At 34.2% G+C, this 12,797-nt stretch overlaps 1 long non-coding RNA gene across 1 annotated transcript in view; it reads left to right on the top strand.

Moving 5' to 3' along the window:
* The window catches only part of LOC128199858 (uncharacterized), a 29,126-nt gene extending 19,953 nt beyond the window's left edge, over window positions 1–9,173 (top strand). Inside the window, exon 2 of the long non-coding RNA XR_008252375.1 lies at window positions 7,150–9,173. This is a non-coding gene — a long non-coding RNA (uncharacterized LOC128199858). The remainder of the gene's footprint in view (window positions 1–7,149) is intronic.
* Window positions 9,174–12,797: the final 3,624 nt, after the last annotated feature.

Below are 12,797 nucleotides of genomic sequence, written 5' to 3'. Positions count from 1 at the left end.
TAAGTTAATATTTGGTTACAGCAGTTATTATAATAGAGCATACTAATATTATAAAAGTTGAAATAGGTTACTGCTTTCTTTATGTTTTTCATGCCGTAAATACGAAACAATCTTTGCGAAATTTTACACATACGTTTTCAGTGATTATAAAAAATACATAGGACACCTTCCGTTTACGAACAACGTAATGTTATGTGGCATAATAAAAAGTTAGTATGCGTGTGTAGTAGTTAAAATAAATCAGTAGTTTGAATTTTTAAAATGTGTCTTTGAATAAACATACGCTAAAACTAGCTAGATACAAAGTATCTACGTTATTATTTATTACATTACGTATTCAATATTACATTGATCAACTTACATAAGGATTATGTCCTCATTGAATATGTCAACCTAGTAATTTATAAATCAGTATAACAGTGTCAGCGTTATAATAATAATTTATGCAGACACTGGCTTGTTTTCCAACAACCATATAATTATGTGTTATTGTATATTTAATTCAGATTACTTAACATCTACGAATAACTAAAAATTTTGTTAATAATATATTATGGTACATTTATAAGCTGTCGATGGGGTTTTATGACTAAGTAAGGTCTCTGCGACTGTGGTTGAAGTTCATGTCCTGGCGGAAGAAGTCAGGGTGTTGTACAAAAGAATAAATACTGTAAAGTCATACACCTATTGCCCCTCATTATAAGCAAATGCATCATAGAGTAACTGACGCCCCGAGGTTTCACCCACATAGTTCTCGTTCCCGTAAGAATATGAGAATAAAATATAGCCTATGATACTCACAAATAACGTGGCTTTTCAAAAACGGATTAGTAAATGCAGAGATTACCCACTAGAACACCACGAACTTTACCTCTATATAATACTGGTAATACGAACCTTAACAGGCAGAAAACACATTTTTATTACAATAGTATTTACTTTTTTAATATGACCAAAATTCCCATACTTCTCGAATGGGGATGATGAGTAGGTTTGAATAAGGTCAATGTTAACTAATTTATACATAAAAACCAAAGATTGTCTGGAAATTTGCAAAATAAATGAGATTATAAAATTTCAAAATCTATTAAAAATCTTTTATCATAATTTGATGAAAATTCATACAGTTTTAGCTTCCTTACATTAAATGTGAATTTTTTTAATACATGAACTATAAACATAAATGCACAAATAACAAAGATATTAGTAGTTTTGTTTGAGCGCACATACAAATGATCATTACATTACCTACGACGTCATTAGTTCGTGCCATTTTGTATGGGGCGTTTTTCAGTGTTGTGTTAGAAACTTAACATATGTTAATTTATACATTTATTAATTGAATTTAAATTAAAACTACTCATCAATAAAAATCAAATTTTGCATCTGTTATGTAAAATATAGGTAACATTAAATAAACTATAAATAAAATAACATAAGCAATAAGTCAATATTTTTAGTGAGAAGGATGAACCTGATGCTTTAATAATAAATTATCAACATTTGGCGTCAATTTTGTAAGGGTTACTCTTAGAACTCCTCCCCATTTTAATTTCGTGGACCCCCAATTTTTTTTTCACTAACGTTGACCCCTTGCAGGTTGTCATAGACCCCTAGGGGTCGATATAGACCTCACCTAGGGAATCACTGCGCTATAGCATCAGCATGGTGACCCTAGCGTCAACGAACAACTAAACCAGTACGTATCGTGCACTCTCCCACAAACAGCCCGCTTTCTCGCGATTACGACATTATCTCCTAACCAGAATAAATTCAACCTGGCATCCTGTATGCAACTTGATACATAAAATTTTATTGTATCACTTAGCGAACCGTACCTAAAGATAAAACGGTTTATGCATCTTTTAACAAACAAGTAGTGCAAAGAATTGTAAATATTATTATTTTTACATATACACGTAATTTGTTCGTTATGAATCTTCGCTTCGTGACCGGGTTATTAAAATTTTTTTAATGATGATCATTATCTACTGATTATAAATAGCGGCCCATACCTACCTAAAATACGTCTGTTTAAGTTCATTCATTTTGCACTCAATACTACCCTATTATATTAGCCGTGATAGCCCAGTGGATATGACCTCTGCCTCCGATTCCGGAGGGTGTGGGTTCGAATCCGGTCCAGGGCATGCACCTCCAACTTTTCAGTTGTGTGCATTTTAAGAAATTAAATATCACGTGTCTCAATCGGTGAAGGAAAACATCGTGAGGAAACCTGCATACCAGAGAATTATCTTAATTCTCTGCGTGTGTGAAGTTTGCCAATCCTTCATCATCATTCAATCATTTTGAGGAGACTCGAGCTCAGCAGTGAGCCGAATATGGGTTGATGACGACTACCCTATTAGCCCTCATTCGCACGAGAGTTTTTTTTAACGGACGTTAAAAAACGTTAAAATATAAGTAGTAGTTAAATGAGGCTCCAACACCCAAAATTGAAAATGCAACACAGCTCGAAAAAAAGCGTCGTTTTATAAAAACGCTGTCGTGTGAACATATATTTGGGAATGTATTTGCTTTAGTTGAACGCTTTTTTAACATCCGTTAAAAAACTCACGTGCGATTGAGGGCTTAGACCTTCAATTATGCATTGAATTATACCGTTTTGTAGTATCATTGTAGGTATGGACCTAATACAAACATAAATAATAAATAAATAAATAAATATACTTAAACAATACACATCACTATCTAGCCCCAAAGTAAGCATACAGAGTAGCTTGTGTTATGGGTGCTAAGATAGTTGATATTATAATATTAATATACAATCATATACTACATATAAATACTTATATAATGTATAAATACATACAGACACTGGAAAACACCCATGCTCATCACACAAATATTTTCCAGTTGTGGGAATCGAACCCACGGCCGTGGATGCAGAAAGCAGGGTCACTACCCACTGCGCCACGCGGCCGTCAAACATGTTTCAATAATATACCACAGACATAATCATTGATCCTCATTTATTTATTAGTCTTATTTTAAATTTTAACAATGTTAATAAAATATAATACAAAACAAAACACTATTAAAAAATTATAAAAAAAATTCAACACTCCCGCTTCGGGACGTTTGAGTGCCATGTATTATGTGGTCAGGGCTCCATAGTGAGGAACCTCCTCACAATACGCGCTGTCTCAAGAATTACTGCCTTCTGTATCCGACTCTTCATCCAGCAGTTAAGCGAAAGCCTCAGACATAATATTATCCCTTTACTGTGACTACCTAACTTTCGTCCCTTTCACCCGCATCAAATTACTTTTACGAATTTTGTTCTTTTACAAGTTTCAATTCCAAATTATCTATATGTAAGTACAAACTGCATCAAAATTGACTGTCAGATTTACTTTCATTCACAATAAATAAGTATGGATAAATGATTCACATCACGTTCAATCACGACCACTGTTTAAAAGTCCGGAAATTAAACAATGAGCGTGGGCCATTGTAAGAAGTACAATAATAAACATTCATTTCAATTCTTACAACTACCTACTGTTAGCAGTTTTATTAATATTTTATTGTTCGCTGCACAAAATCGTAAAACTTGCGAACATGCAAATTTTAAAGTTGCTCTATTACTTCTAGTGAAAATCTTATTAAGCCTGTTAAGAGTTTGTTAGAGTTTTATGTGGGGACTGCAATTTGTTGGTATTTAGACTGTAGACCCACCACGCTGTTTCAATGCGGTTTGACGAGTAATGTTTGACTTTGTAAGGATCACTGACAAATATTAATTATCGAATATGAACTATTTACTTAGTACTTAATTTATTTTTAAGTAGTGTAGTGTTTTGTATTATATTTTGTACTAGTGGACCCGGTCAAGCTTCGCTTTGACTTATGTGCACTTCTTCTCTATCCCTACTCTACACTACTCTACCCCTACCATACCCTACCCCTTGACTCTTAAACGTTTGTATGGTAAATAGAAAAGGGTTGTTTTTATGGTTTTCCCGGCAATTATTCTAATTTTTCTCACCTTTTAAACCTTCCCTATACCTCCACGAACATTTGAAGACCAAGATAAGATAAATTCGTTCAGCCGTTCTCGAGTTTTAGCGAGACTAACGAACAGCAATTCATTTTTATATATATAGATAGAATAGATAGATTAGTAACTGTAAGATCCCTTATCGTTACTGTAATAGCAGTAAGTCACAGCTTCATCACTACACTATTATGGCCAGCACCGGACGTCCGATCTCCACCAACGACAATGACAGACTGCCCCATAGATGATACATTATATATGGACTGCCCGCATTCTTCCACTTCCGGTGTATATATAGACAAACACTACAAGTAGGTATACTCCTAAGTGTTGGTCGGTTTAGGATGACACTAATCTACAAGGCACGAGGTGTAGCGCCACCAATATTAACGGGCTAAAATATTATTACCGGGCTAAAAATTTGCTTTGAAAATCTATATAAAAAAATAAAAGCAGAAGGATCATTTCATGACAAAATATCGATAACCGATTGACGTACATAGTTGAGGTTGGTAATAGACGTCCGCTAAGAACGGATTTTGCGATAGTGCCGGATTAAAGAGGTCTAAGGGCGGACGAAGTCGCGGGCGTCCGCTGGCAATACGCTGGTATAATAATATGCTAAATGATATACGATATAAATGATATTCGATAAATTCGCACTGGTAAAAGGTAGCGTACCGTACTGCGCAAATGCCTACCTAATATCGGTGCCAAAATCCTCAAATTGCGATTTTCGAAAGCGTCAAATGGAATAATGGCGGCACATTTAGCCACACTTTCGCCGGAGAAAGTCAATCGTGCATTAAACATCTTTGTTTTAGCTTCAGATGGCTGAACGCTGATAAATCAGACACTATTCATCTGTTACTGCTCACACATAACACTGGAATCACAGACAGATCATTATCGCGCGATAACTACTGCGTGCTAATTTGTTTTTCAAGATTTATGCATATAAATCTTAAAAATATACGATATATATATACGATATATTATACGATATTTATCCGTACTAATATTATAAAAAGGTTAAGTTTGTGGTATTGTAGAGTAAACTCTGGATCTACTGAACTGATTTTGAAAATTCTTCTACCACTACAAAGCCACGTTATTTCGGGGTATCATAGGCTATATTTTATTCCCGTGCTGTCACGGAAACGGAAACTACGCGGGCGAAACCGCGGGGCGTCAACTAGTATTAATAGTATTCTAATGATTAAATGAAATGCCATAAAGATTTGCAAAATAACATTAATCAGTCGATTTGTGGAACCCTAAAAACCGCGTGGCGCGACACGCACTTGGCCTATTTTAAATTATCTATAGCTTATATAATTACTAGTAATTAACTCTGTAGTATATTTATCATGCAACCTCCTTGATTTCAACGTAATTTGTCCGTCTGGTATCCTCGGAGTTGTGAAAGACGATAAATTACCATTGTAATAGTTAAGCGTTTTATTTAACCCAAATATAGCGACAAGATCTCCAAAACAATGGAGTCGACATTCGCCCATGTTGCATTGTTGTAACCGAATCAACTGATTGGCTGCAGCCGGTAGTGGCAATAGATTGAGAGCCTGCAGTAGTCAGACCTTCGTCATTATATGAAAGCTGAAAGTGCGTCAGTCCATGCTCCTACCATACGTACTCGTAAGTACGGTACAAAACTACGGAGTATGAATGTTGGAAGTTTTCAAGGGTCCAAACTATTATATTCTCCACCACCAGCTCTAAAAAATTTAATTATAATGAATATTATTATATTTAGCCATAATCATTGAATTAAACCTATATAAGAATCAACTACTAAATTTAAAGGCAGAGAAGCAACTATATTAGATGATAATATTAAAAATCAACTCTCAAAGAAAGTATAAAATTTCTTAGTCTAGTCTAAGTTAATGTTCAAAACACTGTTAAACTTTAAGGTCGCTAGAGTCTCTAGCAAGTGGTTTCCACAAAACTTAAGTATCTGACGTTGTGAAAGATGATTTTTCATGATATTCCGTAGAAAATATTTAGCCACCACGGTTCAATCTCCCTGCCGTATGTTTCGTTCGTTATAAACCCATATTCGACTCGCTGCTGAGTTCTAGTCTCTCTAAATGTATGTAGATGTAAACAGAGCTTTAGCATTAAGGTACTAGTATGTACCTGCGTAGAAAGGTATGGGTAGAATATACCTGTACCTTTTCCAAGTTATACCGCTTCCAACTTGCTTGCAACTGCATCGTTACTCAACTGATAATTCAGTTATCCCTTGACATCGTAGTCAAGGGATAACTTGTCTTTGATTAAAAAGAAGGTCTAGCCACAACATGTTCAATACAACCTACGTTAGTTGCGCCGGCGCGGCGCCTCGCATTACGGAACGGACTTTTATTTATGCCGAGTAATCAAAATTTCGCAACTTTTCACTGACCATCTTGGTACTCATGGCTTGCTTAACAAATTGCTAATGCACAAATTAAGCATGTTGTATTGCTGAGTAATAAGATACGATACACTGCTCAATCGGTTTTGCAATTTGGAATATGAATGACATACATAATTGTGCCAACTTAAAACCTCTGGTTAGTTTGAAAAACGTATTTATAGAGGCTGTGACTCGAGATAATTGGATACGGAGAATATTTTTGGAAGCTACTTGACCATGATCTTCCACTCGTATGTCATACGATGACGTATACTAAGATGGAACGTGTATCCCAAGTTATCAAATGTTACTTAGTCGAGCTTAGACTAATTAGATAAGGAACTGCCTCGTACACGTTACATTTCTGTCAAAGTATATGATCAACGATCTAATGCGATTATAAAAACTGTCTCTATAGTATCGATGTTTCATAGTTGTAATCGTGTTCGTCGGTTAAATAGCTCTGTAAAAATGCCTTTTCATGTAGTTGAATGGTGTAAAAAACGGGCAAAACTTCTAGTTTTATATAAGATATATGCCAAATGTAAGCTCGTTTTCTTCAGAAAATGACAGACAATATTATTCGTGAATATGGGTGTGACTAGTCCGTATGTAATTAGTCTGAGTAGTCATGTATTGAAAGTTTACAACTTATCGTGTTTTTTAAATTCATATAATAATAAATAAATTTCTTTCTTTTCAGGTTCTACAAGCCGATTTTAATTTCAAATTAACGGAAAATGGAAAGCTGGTTGGACGATGTGAAAAGGGTGCGCATCCCTAGACCAAAATTCGAACGAAAATATCCCACAGAGCCTCCAAAGGACTACCTCGAGGACTGCAGCGATCTCAGCGGCAAAGGGAGACACCATCACGATAACAAGGACCTGGCAAAAGCTACTGAAGAACTCAGACGAACATTACAAGAGAAACTATGACCGCAACGTCTTTAGTTTTATTTGGATTAATATTGCCTAGGATAAGTCATAACTAACTTATAAGATAATCACATAATAATGAACGAAAATAGCTTATCCAGAACCAATTTATTGCATTGTGAAATAATTATTCTATAAAAGAGAAAAGTTACATCAGTACATAAAACAAAAAATCATTGCCAAATAATTAATAATTTGTCAAAAAAAAAATCGAATTGATTTATGAATTGAATGTAAAAGATCTATAACAGACTTTTTTATTCTATGAAAAAAGGAGGAGTTTATAATAATTATGTTCGACTGTATGTATGTTTTTGATTTACTTCGGTTATAAAAAAAGACTGTGTTACATAAGAATGTAGATATTTATTTCGTTCGGTCCAGTTTTATAATTTTAATAAAAAGAAGGAAATAATGAAATCTTAGACATAAGTTTACTACCTAAATAATAATTACCATTAAGTATTGTTAGATATAGGTGACAAGTAATACGTAATAAGCTTAGGATAGTAAATATTAATCTCTCAATAAGTATATGAAAAATTTGAAATCAAAGCTATTTTATTATATAACTAGCGGATGCCCGCGACTTCGTCCGCGTGGAATTCAGTTTTTCACATATCCCTCGGGAACCATGGACTTTTCCGGGATAAAAAGTAGCCCATGTGTTAATCCAGGCTATAATATATCTCAATACCAAATTTCAGCTAATTTGGTTCAGTAGTCGAGGCGTGAAAGAGTAACAAACATTCATATCATCAAAATCATCAATTTTCGCAAGTATCGGGAAACCATGGATTTTTTCGGGATAAAAAGTAGCCTATTTGTTAATCCAGAGTAAAATCTAATTCTATTCCAAATTTCAGCCAAATCGCTTCAGTAGTAGCGGCGTTAAAGAGTAACAAACATCCAAACATCCATACAAACTGTCGCGTTTATAATATTAGTAGGATTTATAAGATCAAACAATCTTAGATAAATTGGTACGTACGTATATTACTTACATAAATTTTGAGTCAATCAAAGGATTGATTTATTTAACAATCTACGTATCTTTTTTCTATTTAAGTTTATTTGACGATGTGACCTTAAAGTCTAATTTTGTATTGGGGGCTATCTTGGAAGGAGTACATAGTTTTATTTTCCATATAATAAAACTTCTTCGCTTCTAAACGGCATCTTATCAGAACGCTTAATCACTTGGCGGCTTTTTGCCCGATGTCAGATCAGATCGTGATCACGTGACTTGGTAAATGACATTTCCCATACATTTTTCTAGTTTTCGAAGCGTTTGCGATGATAGAAAGAGAATCGACGTGCAACTTGGCTACAGGCCATAAGCGAATTGTCCCTAAATACTAATCAAACCCAGGACTCTGCAGTAATCCAAGTCAACTACGACAGAAAGATCATCAGTCTATCTCATACTGAATATTTAAATAACCATTTATATTATTAAATTCAGCTCCACTTGTTAGGCTCTTGATATTTTTATTCATAATTTTTTCCACTTTTTAGCGAATCGGGGTGAACTCCCACGCGACTCTGCAATCATTAATATTAAATGTCCTTTGTTAATTTACCAATTACTTGAAAACTTTCAGCCAATATTTATAATTGCGACTACATTATTGTATGGTTTGTTATGTTATTTTATGTTATGTTTCGTAATAGACTAAAACAACCTTCATTATTAAATTATGAAATATAGTTTGTAAGACTGATTTATTAAGCGGAATTATAGGAACTAATTAAATAAACATCTCTGTATTAAAAGGAAGTGTTCGTCGGTTTTTGTTTTAATTCTTTCTTTCCTTCCCATTTGTACGCGTCCCTTGAGCCGAGGTCTTTGTCTTGAGGAAAAGGTCCGCATTATAGATGTTTCCGAATGATAATTCCGCAAACAAAGATTTAACAGTCAACTGAAGTTGATCTGCGGAATTAGGGGCCTTAACACCGCACAAATATTAAGTAAACATCGAATTATCCAGGGAATAATAGGATCAAACAAAATTAAACGAAAAGGAAAATGGAGACAAACAAAAGACAACGTCGTCTCTAGATTATGTTGACAAAAGATTGTTTTGTTGGCCGTGCAAAACGATATTTCTGAAAGAGCCACCCAATTCTATTTTTATCTGTCACAGAATGTCTATTTATATAGCAGTGGCGTGCACAAGGTTTTAAACAAGGGTATGCACTGCAGGTACAAATTATACAAATAGAGTAATTCTTCTTCCAACAGGTATGTAATGAATCCTCAGGGTTTATGCATCTATAAAGTGCACGCCACTGTTATATAGGTAGTGCTTTAGAGCTGTAAATATACAAAATAGGAAATGTATATGTTGTTTAAACAATATATGGTCTATATTTTCTTAACTCTCTAAGTGTGTGAAGTCTGGTCAATCCGCATTTGGCCAACGTTCTCGACGAAGGCCTAAACCCTCTTATTATGAGATGAGACTCGTGCTCAACAGTGAGCCGAATATGTGTTGTTAATGATGATGAAAATAGAAAAATTAGTTCAAAAGAACAAGAATAAATAAATGATATCATCAAATCAATGAATTTCGATTTTCATGACAAAAACCACCTTATTTGGTGCGGTTGAAATTGGTTTGAATCACTGGACGCTTTGCCTTTTTTATTTGAAGGTCGAGTAAACGGTCACCTTATACCAAAAAGTGAAGGTTAGTTATCTACTTACTACCTACTATCTATTATAGAAAAATACAGACTTTAGATACCATAAATGAAGATGATAATTGATCATAATTATCAACTAGAGGACGAACAAACTATATCCATATGCATGAAATTCCGACTCTCACAATTTCCACGAGAACCATGGAATTTTCTGGGATAAAAAGTAACCTATGGTAATCCAGAGTAAAAGTAAAATCTATTTCCATTTAAAATTTCAGCCAAATCGGTGTAATACTGCGGCGTAAAGGAGACAAACATATACACACAGAAACTTTCGCCTTTATAATATTAGTGTGATACCTTTGCAATTAAAGTGATAAATGCAAGTTTGACGAGTAGCAACATAGATAGCAGATAGATTAACAGATTCTATCATGATTATGTCGCAGAGAATAGCAAATAATCAGTTATTCATAATGATCTTTCGCCACAGAATATAGTAAACACTAGTTCTGGCGGCAAAATAGCGCCTGCTCCTATTTAATAATCAAATATTCTAATACGAGTACAAAGAAAATTATATTAGAACGAGCAATTCTTGTACCTATACTATTTGGGTATTATCGGAAACTGAGTGAAGATTTCAATCAGATTTTTTTTTTTAATTCAATATCAATCTTTCCTCAAAAAAAAAAACCAAAAAGCCATCTTATCTAAGTTGCTTTAGTTATGTAAACATACTTCTACCACAAATCTCTATGTCATAGTGAAATAATATCTCTCTATCTATATCTCTTTATCTTACGATTATCCAAAAAAAAAAAACCTACATGTTTTTGTATTATGTTGTACCTAAATCCAATCGCATATTTACATGGCAAAACTAATCTAAATCATTCATTTTAGGTCATTTTACTTAAAACTTGAAATCGAATACCATCTACATTCGCACTGGCTTTATTTCAATCAAATATTCAAAGCTTTCCGCTGATAGGAAGATGAATTAGGTAACAGTAATTTACAAAAACTGCTCGGAATTGGCGAAACGAGAGTGAATGTGTTAGACAGTTGGCTTTCCGCCAGCGTATTCAGTTATGTGCTCGAACACGCGGATTATTAAAATTGACGAAATATAGCCCCAATGTCATATGCAATAAGAGCTACAATATCAAGTCTACATTTATGAGAATCATTGTAGACGAGGAAAATTGTACGCGAGCTCAATTCAATCCCGCATCATATTTTTCTTTTGACGGCTTATAAGACGCGCCACCTCAAGGCTACACGTAGAATGTCATGTAAAAATCACATTACACAATCTCATATGTTATCCATATGGAATGAACTCTTAGTTCTTGTCTCAGGTGCTAAAATCGATGAATCCGCTGCTGATGATCAAAATAATTATTACGAAACTTTCACGCCCTTATTTATAAACGTGGAGTAATATTTAATTATAATTTTTTTCAAGTCCAATACTAGGTCCAATTTACATTAAAGAAAATTGAGGTTTAAATCTTAATTATAAACTTAAATCAGGCCGTTAATTGTTACAATAATTAGTTAGATAAACCATTTTTGCTGATCACAGTTCTGTTCTGTTTGTTAGGTCTAAGTTAGATCAATTTAAATAAAATTTGGTTGTAGATTGGACTTCAGAAATTAACATTAGTTACCACAAAAATAGAACATTGAAGGGGAAATAGAAGATAAATGTGTGTATAGATAGCTAATAATAACTCAAGAGCTTTAGCTTAGGGCGAGATAGATCATATGGCTAAGTTCCAAATCCCCTCCCCGTGAGAAGGGAGGCCCATTAAAATAAGCTGATGAGATTATATAGACTTACCCGGAAGCAAAGTCACTGATTAGAAAGAGATAAATAAAATCATTAATGGTCTTTACAAAAGTGACTAATACTTTCCTTTTAGCTTAACTGTAGTACAACAAGGAAAATAATTATTTTCAATCAATGGTTATTAAAAATAATACAAATTTAGCAGAAAATTATAGTTTTATTATTAAATAATACAATCAACATCAACAAACTTTTATAACTTCGTGTAACATTTCTATGATATTTGTATCTAATATAAGTTAAAACTTATGAGTTCATAATCATATTATGTTTAACCTATGAGCCTACGAGTATATTATAATTCACCATAGTTCTTTTAACCCAAAAGACACCAAATATCTACACATTTAGTTTTTAAACTAGCTGACGCCCCGCAGTTTCATCCGCGTGGTTACCGTTCCCGTGGGAATACGGGGATAATATATAACCTAGCCTTCCTCAATAAATGGGCTATCTACCACTGAAAGAATTTTTGAAATCGGACAACTAGTTAGCGTGTTCAATCATATAAACAAACTCTTCAGCTTTATATATTAGCATAGATTAGAGTATTTCGTCAATTTGTTCATTTTATTCTCTGAAATCACTGTTTTTTAAGCTAAGCTTGAAGCAGGCCTTTGTTTCAATGAAATCGGATCTAACGAAAAAGTTGCCTGATGAGAGCCGAATCCTTCGCGAATGAAGTTGCAGGCATCCGTTAGGAGATAATTAATTCAGTCAGCCACATCGAAGCGTGCCTGTTTAATCATTCAGAAGAACTTCAGACGCCCCTTCAGCAATAGGATTATTGTTGGTACACGGAGGGTAAATATATCCACGTATCACCGTCGAATTTATACTCGTACAAACGAGGCAATCTGCTACCGCATCCCCCCGTCGCCCGCATATCATGGGAGTTTCATCAAC

Source organism: Bicyclus anynana, chromosome 3 (genome assembly GCF_947172395.1).
Source record: "Bicyclus anynana chromosome 3, ilBicAnyn1.1, whole genome shotgun sequence".
In the NCBI taxonomy this organism is placed as follows: Eukaryota; Metazoa; Arthropoda; class Insecta; order Lepidoptera; family Nymphalidae; genus Bicyclus; species Bicyclus anynana.
The sequence above is the reverse complement of the archived record's forward strand: the minus strand, read 5'-3'. Positions and strand labels throughout refer to the sequence as shown.